Genomic DNA, 13,532 nt, shown 5'->3' on the forward strand with positions numbered 1-13,532 from the left:
GAAGAAAGACAACAAAGAGCAAACTAAAAATAGCTGCGGGAAGGGTTTCGGCATGGGTACGTTTGGTTCTGGCTTTTTTTCATGTTAGCATTTGGGTCTGGTCTGGGATATTCAGCCCAAAAGTATTTAAAAATCTTGCAAACGAAAATGTGAAGAGCTAATGGAGCCCAGATACTCGTACAAACGGACACGGGGATGTGGATGTGGATGTTGATGTGTTTGTGGATATGAATCTGGACAGGGGGCTAGAGGCAAGAGGCAAGCGGCAAGCGGCGGGCAACACACAAAGATACCCATTTATTCGACGTTGTGTCTGTGTCTGTGTGTGAGCGAGGCCTTGAGGAAGAGTTGAGTGGAGTACTAAAGAGTGAGCGGGACAGAGGGGGAGAGAGACAGAGAAGACAGACCGAAAATTTACATACATGATTGTCATAAAAAATCAGCAAGCAAATTGTCAAATCCCTAAACTGACAATAAAACAATAAAGAAAACGGAGAGCGAAGAGCAAAGCCAAGACGAAGAGTCAGAGATAGTGGCAGAGGAGTGCGGGATTCGAGAACGGCTGACAACTCGAAAGTACAGTGGGACCTGCTAGATTACGATAGGAAAATATAAAACCATCCCTAATGGGATTTATGGGAACTTAAGGCGAATTAAATTATTTTATCACTTTGTCTTACTACGCAAAATGCTAGTTCTTCCTCGAATCGACTACTTTATACATACAAATTAGACTGAAATTTCAGGATTTATATGTATGTACTGCATGTATTTCCCATCCGTCTTAGGCGGGCTTCACAGTACCCACATTGTCTGCATATGTCGGGCGAGCAAAGTAGGGCGAAAGCACGCGGAATGGCGGAGGAAAGAAGAGCCGAACGCAAAAGCAGAAACCGCATGCAAGCCTGTTGGCTATCATTGCATAGGGAGGGGGAGATAAAAGGGAGAGCGATTGAGCGAGATAGCGGCAAAAGAAGTACGCCGAATGAGAGAGAGGGAGAGAGAGCTTTGGCGCAACAGCTGATGCAACCGCTGCAGCCGGCTTAGTGTCTGCTATGGGATTAGACCGTTTTATGGCGCATTTATGGACACGCAACAGTTGCTTGGCAGGGCAGGGCGCGCAGGTAGGCCCTGCATCGTGCGCAGGAGGCTGAGAGCTGGCAGTTGCAACTCCTAATTGCAAGGTGCACGAGGGGGTGGGATGAGTTCTTGCTCTTGCGTGCTGGTGTCAATCAAATCCCAGTTGCAGTCACAGCGGACTCAATTTCTTCTCGCATTTCTTTTTGTTGGCCTCTCCCTGAGACTGCGTGAGTGTTTGTTTGCATGCACGTGTGTGTGTGCAGTTAATGACTTTTTAATTGAGCGCGTACAGCAGCTGTCACTGTCAGCGCCGTTACTTTTCAATTACGTGAGAGCGAGATGTACAAGAAAAGAGTGAGGCAGCGGAGAGAGCCAAGCGCCGCCAGTTGCTGGCTCTCTCCCTCTCTCTAAACTTAGCTCGACGCCAAGGTGTATTTTGGCAAGGTGAGATCTTACTTGCGTCTCACATAGTTTGCCACTCAAACTAAATATGCGGCTACATTAGTTACAATTTTATTTTGGCAATCCAGATCTGCCAATATTATGCCCATTCTCTCTCGGATTGAGGCATTTCTGTCATCGTTACCCTGTATTAGTTTATACCTTGGCCAGAACGAAGCGCTGCCAGGGGCTTTCTTGCAAGCTTCAACCGAGTCTTCGGCTCGGCTCCGAATTCGGCTTATGTAACGCTGGCGCCGCCATCAACGACGACCGCGCTTCTTATGACTCACTGGAGCCTCAGGGCCGACGCCAACCAAGTCGCTGCTGCTGCTATCGCCACCGGCAGAGCGGTGGCGGCTGCGCCGTTTGTTGTGGTTTCTCCGCGCCTACCGCCTCCCCTGGCTACTCTCCTGTTTGCGCTCTCTTCGTGTTCGTGTTGTTCTTGTGGCCCGGAGCCGGCTTCAAGTTTGCTTTGTTGTTATTCTTCTCCTTCTCCCCTGCCCATATTCTTCTTCTACTTGTTGACTTTGTCTCTGCGAAGTACACATAACACATGCACATATGTACATATGTATGTATGTACATGCATACATACATATGTACGTAAGAGCAAATAGAGTATTCGTCATACACATGACCTGACAACGACCCTGTAACGGGGCCCCATGAATCGAACTGCTAATACAACGATTGGGGTTCCGTCTAAGGTACTCGCATATGTTAACTATCATTTTCAATACACTCTTTGGAATTTCTTCTTAACAATAAAATAATACCAAAGTTGTAGCTTAATCATTTTAAAGAGATGAATCTCCAAATAGGAAACATAGGTGAAGTTTTTCATGTGGATTTATCTGTCTGAATACCAACAGATATACTGGAACGATCTGCATTACATATGTACATATGTTGTATGTCAGTTTTAAGCTCACTCCCGTAGAGGCCTTGGAGCAATGAATATTGGAACACAAGACAGATTTCACTTTATTCTAGAACTTGGTTCCAAAACATACATATGTACATAAGCACATGAATATGCATTTATCTACGTGTATTAGCATATGTACATATGTGTATATGTACATATGTACATATGTATATATTTGCTCTTCACACGACGACAATTGTGAATTACACAGCAAGATTTACTTGTCCTCCTTCTTTTCTCGCTTTTTATTGTACTTCTTATTATGTATTTTCGGTGTTCTATTGTTTTTTTCCTGTAGTTCTTTTTGTTTTTTCGTTTCTGTGTAGTTGTTTTTTTTTGCTTAAGAAATATTTTGTCGTCGTTTCTCATTTCCCTGTAACACATACAAATCATCACGTTATGGGACTTTTATGGCATTTAATTTTCCAATTATTTGCTCAAAACTTCTTGTATATTTTTTAACCCAATATATAGGAACTATTTCTATGGAGTTTAAAGCGTACCGTATATATTTTCGATCAGCAAGGTGCCAAAGAACGATAGATACATATGTATATGGATGTACAAGCTGGTCAAAATTTCAGGCCCCGAAGCTAGCCATCCTTTCTTATTGTACTACTTGGTTGATTTCTTCTGGTCTTCTTATGGTTCTTCTTTCGCACATTCATGCCCGTTGTTGTTCTTCTATTCTTCTTATACTTCTTTCTTTCACGTCTTGTGATGATGTCTTCAGTTGGTTTTGGGGGGCGGAGGCCAATGCCTCCTCTCGTATTTGCATATTTCTCAAGATTTTGCCACTTCCCAATTTCTAGGTAGAGAACAGAACGGGATAGCGATATACTAAGTGTCAAAGATGGGAAGGGGAGAGAGGAGCTAGATAAATAGGCCGAAATACATTGAAGAAATGCCAACAGCCAACGGCAAAACGTTATTAAGAGGGTGAAAAGCGAGAAAAATATCGAGAAACAGAACAAAAAAACACGCACAGAAAAAAAAAACACAGAGAAGGGGAAACTAAGCCAAAACCAAAATAACAAAACGAGCGACAAATGCTGCTCGATCATAATTGAAAAATGCATGCCACAAAAACAACAAGAAAAAAAGATGACGAAGAAGAGAAAAAAGAAGAAGAAAATGATGACAAAGACGAAAGAAATGATGTCGACACTCTTGATACCCTTGGCGAACCTTTACGTTTCCCTCCAATGGAATCTCGTTGATCTAGTGTTCTAATTTTCTGGGTAACTTTAATTTTCGGCATATACATATATGATCCCTCTCTGAAAAGGTAAAACTTCAAGCTTTATTCCCTCATACATTTTTTTAAAATTTTTGTAGTTGAGAAAAAAAGCCGAATATTAAAGTTACCCACTGTACATATATACTATACATACATATGTATGTATTCTTTAGGATCCACAAATTAATTCTTCTTACTATGGTGCAAAAATCTGGTCGAAACCATCACACCCTCTGCAAGGGTATAGCAATAAGTGAAGCACGAACAGCAACAGCTCTGTGAGAGCAGCAGCAAGGCAGAAGGACAGCAGAACAGCAGTACAGAAGGAGCTGGAAAAACAAAAAACAGCAGATGCACAACGCATCGAACAACAATAACCAAAATGCCAACACACGCAAGCAGTAGAGAACGGAACGGAGGGAGGGAGGGAGAACAGCCAACACTAGCAAGCAGCAGAAGGAGAGGGAGGGTGGCAGCCAGGCAGCAGGAACGAGAGCGAGAGCAAGAGAGATAGAGAGAGAGACACGCATAGGAATTGAAATTTTAAAGGAATTCAATTTGAAATGCAAACAATGCTGCACATACACACACTCGCACACACTCTCAGACATTTGCCCGCCAAGAAGTGCAACAAAATGGCAATGAAACATGAGAGCCAGGCGGCAGCGAAATGAGCAGAGCGGTAGCAGCAGCCGCAGCAGAAACAGAAACAGAAACAGCGAGAGAGACTACGTTGAGAGAGAATGTTGTGGGGAATGGAGAGGGAAAGGGCGCTATGCTGTAAAACGGAATGCTGTCTGCATTCCCCGCTGCGTCATGCGCCCGCCCCGCCTCCGGCACCGCCCGCCCGTCGTGCATGGCTAATCCTTGTCTGTGTCTTTATTTTACGTGTTTTTTGCAACTTGGTCGCCGGCGGCATGTGCAACACGTTGCAAAACACGAACAACAGCAGCAGCCACATGATGGCCAGGCGATGCAATCTCGTTTTGTGCTCTGAGCTCTAATTTTGCCCTGCATCCTCTCTTTCGTTTCTGTTCCTTTGTGGTTTTTAGCTGTTGCTGTTTTTTTGTGTGCGTGTGTGAATCGGCAGCGACAGCAACAAAACGGCAAACGGCAAAAGAGAGCGAGAGAAAGAGCTACAGCGACACCCGCATGCTTTACTGTTAGCAACAAGTTGATTGCAGCTGTTGTACTGCTTGCATACGTAATGTAAAAATGATGTTTGAAAACTGCTTGTTTTTCTGTCAGCTCGCGTGTTAAATGCAGTTTTAGCTGCTTCCGCTGCCACTACACTGCTTGAGCTGTTCTGCTTCCACTACCGCTAAAACTGCTTTTCATGTTTACCGAAACTATTTAATGCAAGTAGCTATGCTGCATTTCCAGTGCATGCATTCTGATGGTTCCGCTTCTGATATTTAAAATGCCGTTAGACAACTGCTAGCTGGATGTCTAAAAATAACAGCAGTACCTCCCGTACTTGTATGTAGTCGTATGAAGACTAACACCAACTGAACAACTTTTCGCAATCGTATTATGACTAAGACCAACTGAAAGTTAAAGTAAACTAAACTCTAAAAATAAATGACTAAGGCTTGCTTAAGGGTTCGTACCTACATATGTATGTATATTAAAATTAAAAGTAGCCAGGACATCCTGTAGATTAAGTTTTATACATAAAATAATAATAGTATTACTATTTATTGAGGTAATATTGATTCTCATGTTGCTTGCGCAAAAACCCTTCGAAGTATAGACATGCAAATGTATGCATGTTCATACATGCTGAAAAACTTTCCAATTCTAGATGCCCATTGCCGATTGATTGATCGCCAGCGGAAACGCTGCCCGCAAAAGTAGGCAGCAGCATGCCAGCTGTAACCGATTCTTGGAAGCAGGAAAATTTGGTAGCTGGAAAACTGAAAAACTGACAAAACAAATTGACATCGAAATTGGGGTAAGACAGAAATTACCGTGGGCAGTGGCTCCAATCGAGGTAAAGGGCTACGGAGAGTGGGTTAAGAGGAGGGATGGACTTGTTAAAACTTGACTGGCATTTGTTGTGTACAACTGTACTTTTTGTTCCACTCACACAGATGTGCACATACGCACATCCATGGACAGGGACGGGTACACATACACATGCGCCAAGCTTTAATCATTAAAAATTGTAACTGTTATTAATATTTAAGGCTCTATATAAGGGCAGGCGGCACACAGATGCAAACAACCATGCACGCAAAGCACACATAGCCATTTGGGCAACTAACCGTGTCCATGTCTGTGTATATACACACCAATACAGATACACAGAACACACACACATACACTGTTGTAAAGCTTAATTGCAAGCCATCGTGTCCGCCGCCTGCCTGCCCCCCACATGACCATGGCTTTGGCCATCTCGCATCACCAACCCCCCTCCCTTGACGCACACACACACACAACACCGCTCTACAACCTCCAGCCTCACCCAACCCCCCGTTCATCATCCCTATATTCATCAGTCTCCACCTCCTCGTTCTTCCCCTCTTCCTCTTTCGTCCACACATTCATTTGAGCTGACTCTAAAATATCCGAGCGCCAATTTAAATTTAATATCGACGCATGGGCAATCCACCACCAACACGCACAGGCACATGTCCACACATACACTGAGACAAAAATTTGTTATATCTGAACATTGTACCAGGCAGAAAAGCTGAAAGTCTCTTACGTTTGTTTGGATTGTCTTGTGGTGTAGCAAATGGTCCTAGATTTGAACATACGAGTAGATATACTTATACTTATATAATTATAAGAGTGTACAGCAGATCAATTAGGTATTATAGCTGACAGCAGAGGCCAATAGCAAACACTCTCTGAAAGTTCAGTTTAAAGCAGTTCAGCTCTGTTTGATTGATCAAGGCTGTTTTTTTTTTAAAGAGCTGATAGTTCCTCTTAATTCTACCATTAATAAAAGATAACTACAAATGTATTTGCAAATTATCTTTGAGATAGTCCTTGAATGCAGAGAATAGTTTTGTATATAGTTCTCAGATGATAAGCTGATGCTGATCTCTGCTTTCGGCTATTCCTTCAGCTTCAGCCTTACTTATTTGATATTATGATATTTTCGTAATATGTATTTTGTTGCTTGTTTTTGACAGTGTACTCGTATAGAGAACTGTCCATGCTGTACGTAAATCTATTTGGCACATTCATGCATAAAGTATTTAGTATCTTTGAGATACCTTTTTAACCGCATGGCAACTACACAAACACACACACACACAGACACACAGACACACGCACCATGGGCAGCCAACCAAAATGCGCGGACACAGTGGTAGCGAGGAGGGGCAACAGAATGCGGGGCCAGAGGAAAAGGCAGGAGGCAATCGCGGACCCAACGGCCGACACTTTCACTTGCAAATGTCTGTGCCTCTTTATGTGTGTGTATCTCTCCGTGGTGTGTGTGAGTGTGTGTGTGTGAGCACAAATAAATTAATTTCAAATGTAAACCCAGCGAGCACAAATACAATTTCAACAACAGACAAGAGCACACACACGAGCCCATGGATACATGAAAACCAAAATCAGGGAGATGTTGGCCAGAACTGAGAAAGGAATTGGATGGAGATGGTTACATACGGCAATATCTATATAGACTGAAAGCAAAGATTCGCTAGTGATCGTAGCCGAAATCTGTTTTGACTTCTCCCATGGTGTTCGTTTCATTATAGGCGCTAACAAGAATCCCTATACTATTTATGTATGTTCGTTTTATCACATGGTTCCTTAAGTCTAAGCAGAACTGTCTGCAAATGTATAAGACTTGTGGAACAGATTGATTTCATTGTCCGCGTAACATACCCATAAAAATGTTAGCAGCCATGGAAAAAGAAGATTTGTTCATGTTGATTTAAATAAATTAAAAATTATTTTGATGTTAAGAAAATATCCTTAAATTCAAAAAGAGGCTTGATGAATGAGACGGGGGACTCATGTTCAGGAAAATCAACAATTGCTGATTGGTCTGCCGTAGGTGCACTGAGCATTACTCTGATCGTCAAAAAAATATAGGCCTTCGATTTTCGTAATTTAGCATCCCAGCTCCTATTAAGCTTTGAGTCAACTCAACAAAATTCCCCAAAAATTGCTGCGTTTGAGGCGTTTTTTGGGGTTTATTAAGAAGGGTGTGAAATACTAAGAATATCTATGTTGAACTTCACGTGTTATTATATAGCTGATCTATGCTTTAGAGTACTCAGGAATCCACTAATCTCGTTTCTCATCTCTACCCAGTTGCAGAAATTCCAAAATTTTTGTAAGTTCTTTATCGAATACTATTTAGTATTTCGATTTCAATAATACATAATTATAAGGTTGACTGAGACTCGTAATCGTCGATATAGAATCACAATTAGATTGAGTTTGGATGGCTCGGAGTTTACAGGGCATCTGAATCTGCCTCCTGGACAAGCTGTCGATCCGACATGATCCTACCAGCAGTTCATCGAATAAGCCTGAAGCTTCAGTTCCTTTCAACCAACTGAAAATATCAACCAACTGTTAACCCTCTCGTATTCGAAATAACATATAAATAATATAAACATTCATTTGATACACTTGTGAAATGATTGACATTTCATTTAATCCGTACCTACAATTAATTGTACCAATTCTTCAATGCACTTATTCAGATAAACAAGAACTGCACTGATGCCATCAACCTTAGCGGATTCTAGACTTTTGATTTTAATTTTTCATTACTAAAGCCATCAATCCATCAATTAATGAATAAATGTTCGTTTAATCCACCTTATGATTGATGGTTGTACCATTTTCATGTTTGTTTGGATATAGATTTTGGTTTATTCTTAGTCCACCTCTATTCGATTTTCCCTTAAGATTGTCCCCAACAATTAGCTTTTTGGTCTTTATAATGTAAAATTTCAAAATTGCTCATACGCCATGTGGCATCCCACTAATGCACACATACATGGGCACACAGATCGATTAAAACATTATGGCGATAGAGAGCACTTGGCCCAAGCGGAAATTACGCAGCCCGCGAGGATTTTCCATTTCCCCTGACCACCCCCCTCCCTCTTTGCCCCCCATCCCAGCCAAAACGACGGATGGCACCTTGCCATCGTGGCCTGTGCCTCCCACCAAGAGCGTAGTTTCATAATGGTCGAGCAACATGAGCTGCCCCCACCAGACCCCCGACCCCCCGCATGCACACACACACACGCGTTCACAACTCACAAAGGGATAATTTACGAAATTTGAATCTTAGAAATTGTTAAAAGCATTTCTCTCTCTCTCTATTTCTATCTCTATCTCTCTCTCTCTCTCACTCTCTCTCGGTGGTTCTGCCTCTTTCTTTCTCTATGTGTGTGTATTAGTGTGTTCATGTGTGTGTGTGCGCATGTATTTGAAATTGCAAAATGTCTACCATGGACATTGAAAGTCAGCATCGCCAACGTCCGCCAAGGCTCTACCAGGACCCCACTCTCAGTCCCATTTCATACGAAAATTGAAGAAAATTCACACTGTGAGAAAGTTTTGTGTAGAAAGTACTCGTGATCTGTTTGCCCTCTTAAGAATCATTCAATCAAATTACGTAGAATTTTGCCATATGCATCTCCAACAATACGCACTTTTAAATGAGGTCTTGCAATTTTCTCTATGTGTACATTTTGGTATCCGCCTCCCTCTCCTGTTGTCGTTCTTTCCCCCCACATATGGCGTGGCTTCAACTTCAGACCATACACATACATCTTCGGCTCGACGTCCTTGCCCCAAACTCATTTGTATATCGTCCTCGTCCTGCTCTCAGTCGTGACTGACAGTTCCACAGCCTCTCCTCACCTCACCTCACCTCACCTCTCCTCCTTTCTTCGCCCACTCCCGAAGCCAATACACAAAATATGCATACGTAACGGACAGTGGCGGATGGGAGCTGGTTGATGGGCAGATGGGCGGCTGGCAGGATGGGGCTATGGAGAGTGGTTGGTTTTTGGGTTGGACTTGAAAGTTGGACAGACGATAGACGACGAACACACATTTGGCTTCCTGTGTATGTCTGTGCCCCATCCAACTCCTCCGTCCTTCGTCCTCCTTCGTCCTCCGGCATGGCATCCCATTCCTCCTTTTTTCGGGCCAACTGCTTCCTGAACTGTTTTGAATGTGTGACAGCCGCCTGCGACGTCCCCAGTTCTCCTTCCTCCTCTTTTTTGTTCCCACCTCCACATACACTGAGAATAATTGTGAATGTAATTGCTAGACTCGTATAAAGATAGCAAATTTCTTACAGACATTTGTGTAAAATATCCTAAAATCCTAGTTCTTAATGAAATTTGTTAATGTTTGTCACTTATTTATTTATTAGTGTTGCATTTAATTTTGGTTTAATTTGTTTGTAAGAAGACATGAGTAAATGAATGAATAAAGAATACAACACTGCAGTTTGACACTCTTTTACTCTGTAATTCTATAAATAATTATGTTTGAGTTGATTTACCTTTTGTGGTATTCGATTGGGATATTGATACTTCGAATATTTGAATACATACGATGAATATGCATTGTATACTTTGTAGATTACAAACGGCTTACTTTTTACTATGGATACTATAAATGAACGATATGAATAATATATATACTATTGTCTAGATGCAATTTGTACACTTATTGGGATACTTTTGAGCTTTGGTTTCTCTCAGTGCAGCTTCAGCTTACAACACGCCTCCGCAACTAGCAGAGTGGATGGATGATGGAGGTGAGGTAGGTAAAGCTGCTGCTTCTTCCTCATCTGCTCCTGGTTCTGCTCCTGCTCCTTCTCCTGCTGCTGACTGTTGTTGCTGTTTTGCCCAGTTTTGGAAAATGTAAACTCATCATAAGTGGACCAGAGAGTGTATCTGCATCTATGTATGTCTGAGAGAGAAAGTGAGCGCCAGTGTGTGCGTGCGTGTGTGTGTGTGTGGTCCAAAAGGACCTTAAGCAGACATCGTTGACGTCGCTGTATCGATGGGAGGAGGGCACAGGAGTAGAAAGTGGGCGGACATTATGCGTCGCAAGTGTTGTGAATGGACATCATGCCAGTTAAGGGGCGGAGATGGATGTTTAAAGGGGGGCACGCGCTCTGGGAGTGGGTTGCCAGTCGGTGGGTGGGTGGATGGTACAGGACGGGGCAGTGGGAGCACGAACGGATTTTACATTTTGCGTCTCTGCCGCTACTGTTGTGGCACGAGTACATATGCGTGTGTCTACATGTGTATGTGCCGAGAGCCAGGGCTGCCACAAGAGTTGTGGGAAAACTAAATGTTTTAGGAACTGGTAGATGGAGGTTGATTAGATTATTTTATATATTTAAAAGTTATGTTGGGCTATAACCCACTTCCATTAGGCCACAATTGTGCTCATTTCTCATTCGCTGTGCCAATTTCCCCTAAGTGATAGGACTTAGTTGATACGCATGACACGAACAGGAAGGTATTCCATAATTTTGACAATAACATAATGATCTATTCATGTTATGGCACTGAAAACAGCTAAATCTTTCCAAATTGGTTGCGAATACGAACAAATGCTCGATCGTGGATACATTTTGGATGCCATTGAGGGAGATTTTTTTATAGGAACTCACTCTTCGTGGAACTCTCAGAGCTGCCCTCGCCAGCTGGTTGCCTTCGGTGGTTGCTAGTTTCTTGCACACACACACGCACACGACAACGCACACAGAGTCGAAGTCTAAGCCGGACCAAGCACACACACACATACATGCTCGCATGTAGATCTGTGTGTGTCCAAGTGCACGTGGTGCGTGGTCGTCGTCGTCGTCGTCGTCGTCGTAGTCTGGCATCAAAGCCAACCACCGGCCAAAGCTTCGGCTCTGCTGCTGCTTATGGTTCTGGTTCTTCGTCCTTCCTGCTGGCGTGTTTCCTTTTTTGCGTAATTTACGAGATTATTTCGCACACACACACACACACACACACACTGAGACGTAGGCGGAGAATGCATAAATGAGAGAGAGAGAGAGAGAGAGAGAGAGAGGAACATGGACACACAGCCACGCATAATGATGTTGGCTTGTCTTGGCCAGCACAGAAGGCGCCCGCTGGTCGGTGGCACAGTGGGTGGGGCTGATGGGTGGGTGGCTGGCTGGTTAGATGGGTTGCGTGGGAGCGGGTGGAAGTGGGTGGCTTGGTCTTGTCGTAGTTATTGCTTGCGGGCATTCATTTTAATTTTAAAACAACAGCAGAACGGGGCAAGGCCTAGAACACACAGCGCTTACAAATGGCAAACAATTTGAGACTCACTCAGGCACACACACACGCATGGCCACATGGGCACATAGATACACACCCACACATGGTTACAGTGAGGCCCGTTCAAGGGTTGCCAGGCCACGCGCTTTGGCATCTTCTCGGAAATACCTCTAGGAATCGAAATGAGGCGGTCAACTGAGCAAACCGAAACGCGAAATGAGATGAATGCAAAATTATAGTCATGCAAAATGGTAAAATTTTAGCAAATCGAAAGGGTTATCTGTATTCGTAGATTAAGAGGAAGGGAATGCTTAAGAGAACCTAAGGTAAAGGATTAACCAAATGGAATACTAAGTATATGAACCAGAAATGTTGTTAGAGGATAAGTTACGATACTGCATAGAGAAGATTCATAGCAATAGGAGAGGGAGATAAGAGAGGAAGGTTTATACGACGAAAGGGTCCTGTGTGCCTATATTTAGGGTTAGTAACGATTGAATTGGAACCAGATAGAATGGGATGGGTGATACACGATCAATAGGTTAAGCATTAGAATGAAGATAGATCCTAAACTGGCCTGAAAAGCATGGAGAAATAAGAGAAGAAAACAATAAAATAGAATTCCCATTAGTTCTAGATAAAAGATTTACCTTTACCTTTAAGATGCAATAAGATAATCATTATATTTCAAATGATCTCAGGATCAGGCAACTTTAAAATCTAGAACTTCAGTTCGAAACGGAAGCAAATCTGTGGAAACTTCCAAGGAAACAACAGATGAGAAGCAATCATTTCTGCCGACATCTGAGACCTGAGATCTGTGACCGGAGTGGGAGTGGGAAAGTAGATGTGGATGGAGATGGTAGATGGAAGATGGGTTGACCCGACCGTGCCTTGCTGTCTCAGCGCCATTCATCAACGGCCACCAACAATTGTATGGTCAAAAAGCGGGGGACCTCCTGACACTTCCAGCCCTGCCCCAAAGCTAGTGGCACTGTCGTTATGCCCTCCTCTTACCCTGCCCCATGTGGGTCCTGAACTCCTTTTGGCTGGACGCTTTCAGTGTCATTAGTTTTGAATAAGCCATAAATTAAAGATTAAAATATATGTTCATATAAATATATACGTAGTAAATCCCTTGCCTTTGCCATCACCCACCCACCCACCCCTTTGCCATCATTTCTGGTAATGGTCATGGCCGGAGCTGTAGAAGGGGTTTGGTGATTGTGGATTGAGGCATGGGGGATGGGGGCAAAGTGAAAGTGAAAGGGAAACATAAGTCCAACAATGGCCTAAAGGCAGCCTATCGACATTGTATGATGGTGGCAGGGTGTGGGCGGTCGTGGTGGTTGGGGGTGGGGGGTTTTAGGTGGGTGGGAGGCAGGACAATGACGAAGGCGCTTAAACCACACACCAACCCCATCCCACATTACAGTTACCTTCTGCTCTCTAACATACACACACACACGTGTAGCAACCCCCAAAAAAGCATTGCAAAATTTGCATATGTGTGTCCACGTCCGTGTCCATGTCCATGTCCGTGTCCGTGTCCCTGTCCCTTTCAGTTTGTCTGTGTGTGCCAAAAACT

This window comes from Drosophila pseudoobscura, chromosome X (assembly GCF_009870125.1).
Source record: "Drosophila pseudoobscura strain MV-25-SWS-2005 chromosome X, UCI_Dpse_MV25, whole genome shotgun sequence".
In the NCBI taxonomy this organism is placed as follows: domain Eukaryota; kingdom Metazoa; phylum Arthropoda; class Insecta; order Diptera; family Drosophilidae; genus Drosophila; species Drosophila pseudoobscura.